Here is a 15000-nt window from a genome sequence, read left to right as displayed (position 1 = left end):
AACTGTGTCAGGTCAGTAGTGCAAGTGGTAAATGCATAACAAAATGGTCCGTAAAGATTGTTAGATAGAGGTTTGAACCACACCCCTGACAGACGTAAATGTGTGTTTAAGGTAAAATTATTTTTGGGATCTCTTACCCACTACATCACCCAATGCCAATATTTACAAGGGCTGGTGATGTTCCTCATCTTAGAAAAACCTTGGCACAGCATCCAATCCTATAAGCTCCATGGCACATGCAATAAATGCAGTACACTATAGTAGCAATACATAGCTAGGCAGGGGGTTAAATCTCAGTACTGGCAAGTGTGTGTCTGCCATCAGTATCCTGCCTGGAGGTTGCTGTGATTGTGTAATAACAGGATCCATTGTGGGGAGGGTTTCCTAAATTATTATGTTGAGGACCTAATATATGTCACAATGTCCACCTTACAAGGACAACTACCTTCCTTTCTTACTTTGTCTCTGTCTGTCTATCTCTCTCTCTCTCTCTCTGTCTCTGGTGGATGTGGAAAAGTACATCTGTTTTGCATAGGCAGCAGCTTGAGTTTTGTAAGTAATGCTCATGATGGGCTGATGGCATGTGCATGAATTGCAGTTCCTCACTTGCTAATTGCATGTGGAACAGCTGTGGTGTCATTCCTATAGCCAATTGCATGGAACACGCTCCTATAACTAAGCACATCATGTGGGTTTGGCTGTTTTCCTTCACTGTGAGCAGGACTTCATGTGGGTGTTTGACAAACAACATCACAAAGGGCAGTTGGGGATACCTCTTACAACATGCACTGTGGAGACAGGCCAACAAACAGGAGGTGGATGTTCCAGACAAGGGGACAGAATGTAAGTATTGCTGTTCTACATTTGAAGTAATGTTGGTTTAACAGGGTATTTGTGAATATAGCTGTTTGACATGATTTAAAGTCTGGAATGAGAGTGTTATGTGGTTGAGGAAACTCTCACCTGTAGGGCTATCTGCAGACTGTCCGGAGTTTGGAGTCTTACATGTGTTATGTTACTCACACATTTCCTATCTTTAGATATGCAGTAGTATACTCTGATGATTGCAGTGAATACATGGTGACATCCATCTGAGTTACTGAGTACAGATATATAATATATATAAATGTATATATATATATATATATATATATATATATATATATATATATATGTGTGTGTGTGTGTGTGTGTGTGTGTATGTACATGTGTATATATATATATATATATATATATATATATATATATATATATATATTCATATCCTTGTTATGTATAAACATAAGTGTTGCATATACTTTCCAGATGTATTTGGTCTATGTTAAATGTTCAAACATCCAAAATGTCAAACATTACATGGTCGAGACCAAATGTTCAAAATTTGGATGTTCGAACATCAAATTAAAAAAAAGTAAAAAAAGAAAAAAGCACTTTAGCAGCTTAGGCAGGGGGGCAAGCCCCCTGCACCCCCCACACCCCCCTACTTAAATATACCAACTTTGAGACCGCACTTCAGTGCAGAAAAGGGAAATTCACACTATCTGCACCATATGGTGTCGTTGAAAGTCTATCTTCGAACATTCAAAATTTAGAACGTTTGGTCTTGAGCATGTAATGTTCAAAATTTTGAGCGTTCAAAGATTTGTCAGGTACCCATATATCCCACCATATTTATCTGATACGTCTATATTTAGATATAACAACATACTGATTCAACACTATTTTCTCTTACAAGTCCTAAACAATTGTAGTAGTCAAAGCAGTTGTTCACTACTATTCAGTATGTGTACTGAAAGATATATTTGAAAAAACAACAGACATCTTCACAGATCCGATAGATTAGTGGTTAATTCCTGGGTTCAAGACCTGCAAGGGCTATTTATTTTGTTGCTAGGCAGAACAAAGACTGTTGTATACAGAGTGGTTAAGGCAGTTTTGAGCAGCTTTATAGGTTCATAGGTTCATAGGTAGGTACTAGGCAATCTGCCCAAGGGCATTTACAAGCCTAGCCAGAATGTGTTGACTTTCGCCTCCCTTTTAGATTAGTTTCCTGGACCTCTCTCCAACAGGGCCACTGATGTGATCCCAGGTGTATATTTATGATTTCCCATCCACTCGTCAAGATTTCTCTTGAAGAGAGTCAGTGAGGGGCTTTGCCTAACATAGATTGGGATTTTATTCCAGATTGAGGGAAGTCTCTGGGACAGGAATCTATCTCTCCAGCATGTCCTATTTATTGTTGTGCTGAGGTTTAAATCCCTAGAGCATGTGTCTCTAAGAGATTTGGTTTTCCTTAGCTGGAGCATGTCCATTAATTCAGGGTTTGACATTGCCTTGTATGTAAGGCAGAGGTCTCCTCTGAGGAGGCGGTAAGCAACCAAGTAAAGATGGAGTTTCTTTAGCCGGGCTGCATAGAGCATTTGTTTGAGGCTCATGATCCTCTTGGTGAGGTACTTTTGTGGTCTTTCCAGCTGTTGCAGGTGTCGAGTAAGGTACATCCCAAATGGGGCATTGTACTCTATTATGGGCCTGATGAGCGATGAGTAGAGGGGCACAATAACCTCTCTTGATCTAGATATGAACCCTTTTGTGATTAAGTGGGCTACATAGAAGGATTTTCTAACCACTTTGGCAATGTGGTTATCAAAGCAGAGGTTGCTATCTACTTGGGTCCCCAAGTCCCTAATTACATCTTCCATACTTAGTGGATTACCTCCTATGTGAAAGTTTGTGGGCACTTTATTTTTCCCAAAGGGGATGACTATGCACCTTTTGGCATTTAGCTTAAGGCCATGATTCTGACACCAGGTATTCGTCTCCGTGAGACCCTTCTGGAGAATGTCTGTGTCAGCCGGGGAGTTGATTATGGCCCCCAGTTTGCAATCATCTATGAACTTGATCAGCCATAGTCCTCCCGTGCTTGCCTGTACCTCAGGGAAGTATATACTGAACAGGAGGGGTCCCAGGACTGAGCCCTGAGGGACTCCACTTGTAACCGGTTTAGAGTCGGACATAGCACCTGCAACTCTGACCATGTGATTTCTGTCCATGAGCCAGTTTGCAGCCCATCTCATGACATAGGGGTTAATGTTCAAGCTGGTGAGCTTTTCTATAATGCCAGAGTGGGGAATGGTGTCAAAAGCCTTTGCAAGGTCCAGGTAGGCTGTGTGGACTACCTTTCCCTCATCTCTGGCCTTGGTAACTGTTTCAAAAAAATCAGCCAGGTTTAAGAGGCATGACCTGACTTTAACAAAGCCAAATTGGGTAGGGTCCAGTGTCTGGAGGTTCCCAATGTCTTTGTTAATGAGTTCCATGATGATGAGCTCCATGGCTTTGCAGACCAAGCTAGTCAGGCTTATAGGGCGATAGTTCCCGGGATCCATTGCTGCACTACCTTTGTGGAGCAGGATAACTGTTGCTGTACGCCATTCTTTAGGTACATAGCCTGTGGTGAGGCTGAGCTTGAACAGTGAGTTTATGTGAGGGGTTAGTTCATTTTGGAGCTTGTGTAGGACACAGCCTGGGATGCCATCTGGTTCCATTGATGCTGTGTTCTTGACTTTGGAAAGGGCTGTTTTCACCTGAGTGTCTGTGATGTCTGGAATAGACACGGGCCCTTTAGGGGTGAGGGGGGGTAAAGTTTGCACTGAACCTCTCGGCCAGGATGTTGGCAATGTCTGTTGGTTCAGTGTAATTTTTGTCATTTTGCACTAGCTCAGAGCAGATTTGAGAGATGCCACTTAGATTCTTGATATAGCTAAAGAAGGCTTTGTGATTATCGTTAGCTTCTTTGGCAATTTTTCTTTCTAAGTTGGCCTTGGATGATTTTATGAGAGATCATAGTTTCTTGCTGGTACTGATTAGGGATGCCTTCCCTTTTTGGGATTTTGCTCTGTCTTGTAGTAGTTTCCTCCTTCTGTTGTAGAGCTTATTTATGGACGGGGTCCACCAGACTGGTTTCCTCATTTTGGAGGAGTGAGTCTTTGTTTTACTTGGGATGGCTCGATCCACGCATTACTGTAGGTGCACATAGAATGCATTTGTGAAGGATTCTGCGGTTTGGGCAGGATTATCCTTTAGCAGTGGGGCTTTGAAACTTTCCACCTTGGTCTTGAGAAGTGTGAAGTTTGCTTTAGAAAAGTTTTTTACAGTTGTTTCCTTGACTGGGGGTGGGGTCGGAATCTGGATGTCTTGTGTGATTAGTTTATGATCTGATCGTACCAATGACGAGTTTACCTTTGGTGTGGAACATTGGTCACCCATATTGGTGATGATCAAGTCCAATATGTTGTCACCTCTCATGGGAGTGGTAACCAGTTGTTCCAGGGCGTTTGAGTTTATAAACTCTAGAAAGGGTTGGGCAAAGGAGTTTGTACTTGAGTAGTTTTCCTAGTCTACGTTTGGGTAGTTGAAATCACCCAATATCATGGTGTTGGGTAGGATCTTCATATTTTCCAGTGTTCTCAGGAATGCTGAGTGGGGGTCTTGAGACAGGGTGGATTATCTGTAGCAGGCTACAAACTGAAAGGCAGTTTTGCCCACTGTTAGTTGCACATGGATGGTCTCTGAGGCCTCATGCTGTGCTACAAGGCTGGAAGTGTGGGAATCCTTGATGAAAATGGATACACCTCCACCTTTTGTATTTTGGTCTGGATTCTGGGGCCGAAAGGTATGGTATGAGCTATAGCCTGGTAGTGCTGGGGTGCTCTCTGGAGCCTTGAACCAGGTTTCTGTTACTGCACATAAATTGATTCCCTCCTTGCTGAGGAGTGCCTCGAGTGCGTGCATTTTGAGGTTTAGAATTCTGCCATTGAGTAGCATTACCCTCAGTTTTTTGTTGCTTGTGTTGTTTATGGAGGTGGGTTTGTCTTTTGAGACTTGCCTAAAAAAGGCACTATGGGTGTGGCAAGAGCCTTGGCCAGTATTCGAAAGCAGGTTTGCAAATGGTTCAGTATGTTTACTGAAAGATATTTGAAAAAACAACAGACATCTTCACAGCTCTGATGGCTTAGTGGTTAATTCCTGGGTTCAAAACCTTCAAGGGCTGTTAATTTTGTTGCTAGGCAGAACAAAGACTGTTGTATACAGAGTGGTTAAGGCAGTTTTGAACAGCTTTAAGTGGGTTTGCATGGGTTTGTGCGATGGTAAGCAGTGCTAATGTAGGTTAAACAAAAAGGCACTTACACCATGTAAGCTTTTCTTAACAGTGAGCAAATGTGCTTAGCATTTATATTTAAGCAATGCTTAAACCTGCTAAGCATAGCTCAGCCCTGGTAACCAGTGATCACATTCCAGTCTGATGAAATAGCAGGGTAATGACATCTTTAATAAATGTATTTAATTCCATGTACATAACATGCTTCTATGTACTGCCATTACAGTAGCAAGGGGTGTGATTATACTGTATGGGACATCTGTGTATATATGGCTTGTACAACAATCTTTTATCTTGGTATGTGTTTCATACATGGGTAGTATCCCAGGTTATATGCAGTCACACTTGCATGTATTGTATCATTACGTTACTACTGTTAACAGTGCTTTCACAAGTAAGAGTAGATTGCAGATTGTAGTACTGGAACCATACACCCCTGCATGCAAAGCTGGACTCTGTGCACTGACTATCATGTTCTTGGTGTGTGAGCTGTGTGTTATTAAATATCTGCTACTGGATATTGATCTGATATGTGGATATTAACTGTAGACTATATGTATAGGACATGTCATTGAGGGATGCTGTCAGGTAGTAATGGCATACCTATCAGTGTCTTACATCTATCTGTCAAAACATTCATCCTAATGCATAACTTGTTGACTAGCTGATTTCTGTCTGTCCTCTGTACAGATGTGCAGATGTCAGATATCCATCTTGACTGCTTACCAGCAATCTATGCTTGACTGACACTGACATGTCTGTCCAGCTGTGTTATGAATGCCACAGCTAGGAAACCCCACCCTGTATGCACCAAATGCCATGGATACCTCAACTAGACTACCACAGTTAACAGAACATGCTTGGGTACAGGTCTCCAACCCAGACATTGGCCATGTTATGTAATATATGTTGCATACATGTCAAATGGAGCACCTCACTGGCCTTCTGCAAGAGAAAAACAGATGATTGGAAGTTGCATTTAACTGTCACCCTGGGGATCACTCAAGTGGCATCAGTTGATAGTTGGCCTGCTGACAAATGTCAGGTGGCATGATACCAGTGTACCCACTTCCCCTACTCTTCTCATTTCATCATGGATATTAGCCTGGTACACACCTAGGAACACCTGCACTTATAGACCTCAGTACTGACAAATGTGTCAGTGTGCATTACGCAGAATAACAGTGTCTGTGTGTTTGTAAACTTGTAGTTGATAATACCCTGAGGGCCTTCTCACCCACTACACTGCCCATTGCCATAGTTAGAAATGGCTGCTGCTGTAATTGACATTAAATGTAACTTGTTACACTCTTCATCCTATGGGCTACCTAGAGTTTGCAGTACCAGCATAACACTGTTGTACAAATGGGTAGATAGACATAGGTTACCCTCTGAGTCCTGGAAAGTGTGTGCGAGTGTGTATATTTGTAGGATACAGCATTCTGAGGACACATTCTGCAAATACAATACACCTTGCCATACATTATAAGGGATAGTGATGCTGCTGACATTAGGAGAGCCATGACAAACCCTCACCCTACTATCCCTGTAGCATGGGCAATAAATGCATATCTCTATAGTAGCACTGATTAGATAGACAAGGGGTTGTATTGCAGTCCTGGTCAATGTGTGACTGTGGGTATGTCAGAGCAGTATCATGCGTTTCAGTGAGTAAAATATCCAATGTGGGGTATGGGTGCTGGGTATACTGTCTTTACACCATGGTACACACTGTACATGTCTCAAGGTCCACTGTATGAGGACCACTGTCACCATCAACTATACAGCTAACTGATTACACTATCCAGCCCAATGATGCATGTGCTGTGTGCAAATTCGCTGTAACAGAATGGAGTCACTGACAAGGTAGTTAGCATTGATAAATCCAAGTCTCTCAAGTGTGTTTATGTCTGTTATGTGTTTGTCAATGTGTATATGACAGTATGTCATACTATGTATTGTTCATTAACACCCAATACATCCCCCATTTCCATACTGTACAAGGCCTGGTGATGTTCTTCACTTAACAAGAAACTTGGGACCCACCTCATCCTAAAAGCTATGTGGTGTGTGCAATTAAGGCCAAACACATTAGTAGCAATAAGAACCTAGATAGGGGTTCTACTCTCAGTGTTCCCAAGTAAGTGTGTGTGTATGTGAAGGGATCTACTTCAGTTTGCAGAAATTACATGTCCCAGGAGGTCATTTGTCTGAGAACTGACTGTCAAACTCTAACATTTCAAAGAAATCATCTTGTGGAAATTCATTCCATCAAAACTAGTAGTAGATGAGTAAATGCCCTCTTCACCACTGTACAGATGTACAGCGATACTGGAGTTGGTATATTTATAGTTAGGTGTGGATGTTGTGGACACAGCCACCCTCATTAGGGTTATTATGTGTATCCCCCCACTTAGTCTGCTGTAATACTGTACAGTTTATGTTAACAGGTTAAGTAGTTGTTAATCACACTATGTGTGGATCTATACCACCCCTCACCCTCCAAAGTGGAGGGCTGTGCCACCCACATCATCACACCTATGTTTACCAGCTCCAGGATTGGATTTCATTGGGGAAGAGGACATATACCCCGCCAGTGCCATCATCAATGACATTAAATTGGCAGACTGATTACTTACTGATGTGATGTTTTGCCTATTTTGTCTTGGTGGAATTACATAGGCCAAAATTAGTTCACTGCACAATTAAGTACATCCATGTGTATAGTATTCTCTGTGTATTGTATCAACAACAAAGCCTGTGTGTGTGTGTGTGTGTGTGTGTGTGTGTGTGTGTGTGTGTGTGTGTGTGTGTGTGTGTGTGTGTGTGTGTTATTCACACACATTTGGTGTGTGCCACACAGTACACTTACCATTGTCCACTGCAGAAGAGCTGCTGACATCAGCCACCATGCAAACACCTGTATACTCCCCTCAGACATAACAGGCATGTGGCACATGCAGTAGCTGTTATACAGACCTGTTACTTGTGTTCAGCTGTACCCAGGATATGACACAGTTAATGTGTCACCACAGTGCCATACCCCTTGTAGGAAACAACGGCAGACCAGCATCCTGCTGACACATAGATACCTACAACACAAACTGAATACATTATGGAGACCACAATCAGTCAGTGTTAATAACAGCTACACATCCTGACATGTAAGCATTAAGCTTTCCAGCTGAAAACATGTTACACAGCTTTACATTGCTAAACCTTGGTACATTCACCCTGTGCATCAGAACCATATCAGCATGTCCCTGCTTCGATGGTATGGATGAGAGAGATGTGGCACAAGTATCATCATATGCACAGGGTATGTTTTGGGTTTGCCAGAGACCTAGGCTGAGCCATTTGGTTGACATCATGTGCGTGTTAGGGGGTTCTTTAGCAACTGGGCTGTGCAGATGTGGTGTGTGGAAGTATGGAGGTGCCCTGGCTGTATTGGTGATGTGTGTGTGTATGTACGCATACAGTTCATCCATGTGGCTGCCCTATACAGGGGTTTGTTGGACAGCTACAGACCATACATGGCAGGGTGTACAGTTCACCGTGTCTGGCCACTGACATGAGAACTGTGCCTGTCAGGGGTTCCACGTGCACTACTAGGTAGAAGCCCAGCTATGGTACTCTCTCCTGATGATGACAAATGTCTGCTTGATCCGCATCCCTGTTGGGACCAGCCAGGCCCGTGTGTACATGGTCTGCTGTGTTGTTGTGTGGACAGCATCCCCCCCCCGCAGTGCTGGTACTGGTACTGCCACTATGGGAGTGGCTATGACTTGTTGCATGTCCACATAGACCTATAGATGTTGGTGTTGCTGACCTACATCCATGTGGTTGTCACTCTACTCCCACAATATGCTTTAACACAGACACTGCACGGTCAAGGATTCCCAACATCTCTCCCAACCATCTATCCAGGACAAAAAAAATGAAAAACCAAAACACGAAAGTAGCAAAAAAACCACAGGACAGGAACTGGGATGCTGCAAGTTTATTCTTCCGGTACCTCGGCTAGAAAGAAGCCTTCAAAGGAATAACAACTATCAATTTGCTGCATCTTTTATGCTAAATACATAAAAAGCAATAAATCAATCAAACAATTAATACATCAAAAGGTTTAAAGAGACCATACACTGGTAAAAAAACACACAGGTAAAAAAACACACAGGTGAAAAACACAATCTAACCCACCCTACACATAATGCATGTAAATACAATTTTAAATACATATTTTTAAATGTATTAATAAATGGTAAGATTCATTTCCAAATTTAAACCCCTAGGTTTAAGAGTACCAAATTTTAATATAAACCTACTCTCCAAATTTAATAACTTTTGTAAAAAATTGCCGGCATTATAAAAGTCAGGTTGGGCTAATGCACAGAAAAATAAAGAATCCATAATACCATTGTGAATAGTGTTAAAGTGTTCAGATATCGGACTGTCCATCCTAAAGTTTCGAACATCCCCCATATGTTCCAAGATACGTATCTTTAACTGATGTTTGGTTTGGCCTATATAGTACTTGGGTGGGATACAACCACAACCCACAATATACACCACCCCGCAAGATTTACAATCAAATTTATTAGTGGCATGATATTTTACACCATTAATGCTACTGCCTGATAAATTTTTCACTTTAGGGCAAACCTTACACTTGCCACACTTGAACATGCCATTTACCATACTGATACTGTTCGGCCTACTCAAGTCCCTAACTTTGAACTTGGGATTCAATGTTTCCTTCAAATTAGCATATCTCCCATACGAAAAAGAAACATAATTACAAAAAAGATGCCCTATATCATCATTTTCACAAACTATGGGCCAGAGGAAATCCACAATATTTTTCAGAATTTTGAAAAAGGGGAATATTTAGTGACAAAAAACATATTATCTCTACTATTAGTCAATCCCCCATCATGCTTTCTACTTGTATCAGGAAATTTGACTACATTAATCCCTATCTTATCATGATTGAATAATCTATCAACACTTTTATTAATAAGATTTTCGGAATAACCTCTAGCTCTAAGTCTATTCTTAACATCCTTAAACTCCGACTCCAAAAGACCAGTTTCAGAGGTATGTTCAAAAGTGCGTTTGTGTGTGTTTTTTTACCAGTGTATGGTCTCTTTAAACCTTTTGATGTATTAATTGTTTGATTGATTTATTGCTTTTTATGTATTTAGTATAAAAGATGCAGCAAATTGATAGTTGTTATTCCTTTGAAGGCTTCTTTCTAGCCGAGGTACCGGAAGAATAAACTTGCAGCATCCCAGTTCCTGTCCTGTGGTTTTTTTGCATCTATCCAGGACCTCTGAAAAATAATGGTGGGCACCTGCAAGATCACGGATGTTGTCAAGTACAGCAGAATGAGTAGCCCTCTGTAGCCTCAGACTCTGTCTGGTCTAACATTTCATACATGCCTGTGCTTCCATGATGGACCAAAACATATTCTGGTGACACCTGCTGTGGCACTTCTGTCAGGGGCATGATGGCCAGCAGCTCTCCTATGAGCACCCCTGTACATCTGCCTTTCTGATACTTCACTGGTCATCCAGCTATGGCTGCTGTGTACAGACACACTTGCCATAGTCATCACACTGTCCTGTTCCATGCCACCAACCGTCAACTGTCCGTCATCTATGGCTGCTGGTGATGGGGTATGTATAGGCATTGTGACTGTGTGCAGGGATGGGAAGGATAAAAGTAGGATGTCAACTGATGGCACAGCTTCAGCCTTTGACAACCCTGCCTATTTCTCACCATACCTATCATCATTGTCAGAGTCTGGATGGGCACTAACATCAGTTTGGCTTCAGGAAGGACCCTGACCCACCTTGGCACCTCTGAAGGGAAAACTAAAAACCATATGTTAACATTACACACACCCCTGATATGTGACATATGACCTGTTCAATCAAATGCAGTGTCAAACAAATGTGTTAGTTGTGCAGATGCTGATTGAGATGAATACAATATGTGGGTTACATAAGTGTGCACAGCCTTAACACGATGGTTTGTTGCAGCACCTGTTAAGTGAACTACAACAGTCACTATTCCTTGAAGGGGTATAGTAGCATGGCCCATCTTCACTTGCCATTATTTGGACAGCTCATGTGCACAGCCCTTGGACGTCACACGGTGCCTTCACCATTGCGGTAGAGTCAGGGTTATGTCTGGCACAATTCATGACCTTGACTGCGTTCAGATACAGCCATTCTTGGTGAGCTTTGGATGTATGCTTCAGTTCACTGTTGTGTTTCAGGATGACACCCCTCCCCATCCTCAGCCTTATTGCAGATGCTTGACAACTATGGGCCACACATGAGTGTCATTTTGCAGTATTCCAAATTCAGAACGCCATGTCCACCAGTCTAGTTCCTGCTAATGAACAGCAAACCCAAAGATGTACACTGGCACTAGCAAGGTACAGATGGGGATGCTAGGCCTGAGGTGGAGTGAGGTTTTGCTTATGCACCACATGTATCTTTATTAATACTGTCTGTAGGTTTCTGCCTTGGTCTCAGTATACCATTACACATTGCAACACATGCCTTTGGGAGACTTGATGTTATGCATATGCAACCTGCAGAGAGCCCTGGATGATGTTTCCTGTGGAACAACTCTTCCATCTGATTACCCTAACTCATAGACTACACTTATGCAGATTCCAGGTGATTGTCGACAGAGATACTGCACAGGCAGTACTTGCTAGATGTTCCTGCAAGTCCCTCAGTGTTGCTTCATGTTTCTAGGCAGCATCCGTGACCAGTTTGCAACATCTGTTGTCATCTGTCTTGGATGGGCAAATGTTTATTTTCTACATTAATGTTGTCACGTACTTCATAGTCACATACATGAATGTCTGCACTATTTGCCATGGTATATGCAATGGTGAGGTAAGGCTACTTCAACCACTCTTGAGTGCTACCTTTCGGATATGGGATCCATTCCATGGTTTGTAAGATGTGTGCAAGTCACAGCTGCCTCTGTTGCAGGTGAGTGGGCAAATGTCATGGACATACTTCTTGGACAGCAGACCCTTACTTGATGTGACATTGAGGCCCTCTACTTGATGGAAGATGCATACTCAAGAAGAGTGAATGCTGTCAGTACCTCAAAAGCTGCTTCCACAATATGTTATTTGGAGTGTGTGCAGACATATGCTTCCAGTGTTTGTTAAGGTATGTATTCCCCATATTTGTTGTCCTAACATAGTATTCCATATTACACATTAATTGCTTATGTTAGGATCACATTACAGGTTGTAAAAGGTGTGGAATGTGGTACTGTGATATACCTTTGTGTAGATCTGTAACAGTTACCATTGTAATAGTGGTGCATACACTGTTGTAGCCACTGTATAAGGGTAATGTTTCAGACATGCCCCTACTATAAGCCATTTGTCCCACCATTATGTTCATCTCTGTCCAAACATCTTGCACTGACAGTTTGTTAGGTATACTGCAGGACTCTTACATACCCTTCAGATATGCCATGCAGTTAACAGCAACAATAAGTGAACATGTACAGCAAGCATTATGGGTATGTGTGTTAAATGTTTGCATGGCAAATACCATGGCCATAACATGAACGGTGTACTGGCAAACCTGAACAAAACAAATCCATACTCACCAGCTACAGGCTGCTGCCCCAGTTGTATACCAGAGGGATCTACATAGTTGTGTGAGAGATGTAATGTCAGTAGCCACACCTTTGGCATTGGTACAGGGTGGGAGCAGCATTTCAGTACATCAACAGTACAAACCCACAATACTAGAGATTATGCACATCTATTCATTACTACACTGCAACAACAGACTATGCTATCTGACATATGCATGAAGATACTTTACAGATGAAGATGGTTAAGCAACAGTGATCTTACTAATGTGTCCTGGGGCCTTACCTGCATGCTTCTCATTCATTGTGTGGGTAGCACCCACCTCCACAATGCTATCTTCAGGTTCCTGGCTTGGTTACCGGGCGGGTGCTCCAAAGTTGTCAAGGAGCTCCTCAGCATGTGTCAATAGGGTATGGATGGCATGACCCTCACCTGTGGCTAGCTGGTCTCACCTAACTGCAGCAGCACGCTGATGGGCATGACAGATGAGATCAGTGCAAAAATGTCGCACCTGCTCATAACTGCGGTTATGCAGATCAACATCATTTACCCTGTGGACGAGCCCATTCCACAGGGCAGTCCTTTCATGCAGATCATGGGTCGTGCATCCAAAGAGAGTTCTGTGATGTAGTACAATGATGTTTATGATAATATCTTTCTCCTGGTGAGTATACACAGGGAGACATTCACAGGACATGGCACTTGGAAGACATAAAGAGGAAAAAAGGTCAGAGGACCTCATGCTACAAGGATATAATAGTTGTTAATTGACATTGCCTCCCCACCATATCTGCAGCAATACTCTGAACACACAAATCAATGCGTATGTTTACACAAAAACTACTGTTGGGACATATATCCTATTGTTCAACAAATATTGAAATGTGTTTCTGTTCATGTTCCATGTTGAAACACTATCATTGGTGGCCTGTTGCTATCAGTGTAACCTGCATGACGTTGTAATGGCCACTGTGGTTCCATATATGCATGTGTTTGGTTTGCTATGCAACTGTTCCAAATCTGGTGCTTTGGGTTAATGGGAATATCTATGCATGCTGGTATAAATAATCCTGGATTGTGTTGACTATTACTAACCCACATATGTTCTAAAACTGCAACAAAATAGCATGTTTGGGAAGGCTGTTTGCAGCGGGCTTACCTCCCCCACCTCATCTAGCTGTGGCACCTGGCCACAGCATGTCTGGGACCCACCCCAAGACCTCCACATCTGCTGGTCCTGCACTACTTTCAGGTGGAATCACCTAAGGGGATGGGGGTCTACACCCTCGGGAGTGGGCACAGACAGGATCCTGTCACCTGAAGTCAGGCCCAGGACTTGGTGCATAGAGAGCTTTGCAGAGAATTGGGAGATCTGCTACACCAGCTTGAGGGTTTCATGGCACAATTAGAGGGTCAGCCTGCCCTTCCTGCTCAGCCCCCAGCACAGCCACCTTCAGAGCCATGAAGGTGCATCATGACTGTCCTTGGGTGGGGACCTCATTCCCATTGTTTCCATTTGGAGGCTCATGGGCCTCCAATTTCCAAACACCCCACCCTGTCCAAGGTGTTTACCCCCCACATGTGTCATATACTGCACCTGTATGCTGTCTTGTCTGTCTTGTCTGTTTTCCGACCCAACCTACCTCTCCAAATATACCCACTATACTTCTCTAACATCCCACTCTCACCTTAACAAAAAAAGGGCAATCTGTTCCCAAAAAGAATTTCACACCATACATAACTGTCCATTTCATACCTGCTTACAACTGCTTAAAAGTGCCTTAATCACTCTGTATCCAACAGCCCTTACTCTGACTAGCAAAAAAATTATCAGCGCTTGCAAGTAACTAACCCAGGACCCTGCAAACCATAGCCACAGAAATGTACCACTAAGCCATCTGATCTATAGGTGTGTGTGATGTTTCCTCAAAAATAGCATGCAGCACAGTCATTCAACAGTAGGGAAAATGTATTTATATGTACATATATATATTATATATATATATATATATATATATATATATATATATATATATATAATATAATATATATGTGTGTGTGTGTGTGTGTGTGTGTGTGTGTGTGTGTGTGTGTGTGTGTGTGTGTGTGTGTGTGTGTGTGTGTGTGTGTGTGTGTGTGTGTGTTTGTATATATGTAGACTTACATGTATATATATATATATATATATATATATATATATATA

This window comes from Protopterus annectens, chromosome 10.part0, assembly GCF_019279795.1.
Source record: "Protopterus annectens isolate FY-2018-M chromosome 10.part0, PAN1.0, whole genome shotgun sequence".
Taxonomy (NCBI): domain Eukaryota; kingdom Metazoa; phylum Chordata; order Ceratodontiformes; family Protopteridae; genus Protopterus; species Protopterus annectens.
Note: the sequence above shows the minus strand (reverse complement) of the source record.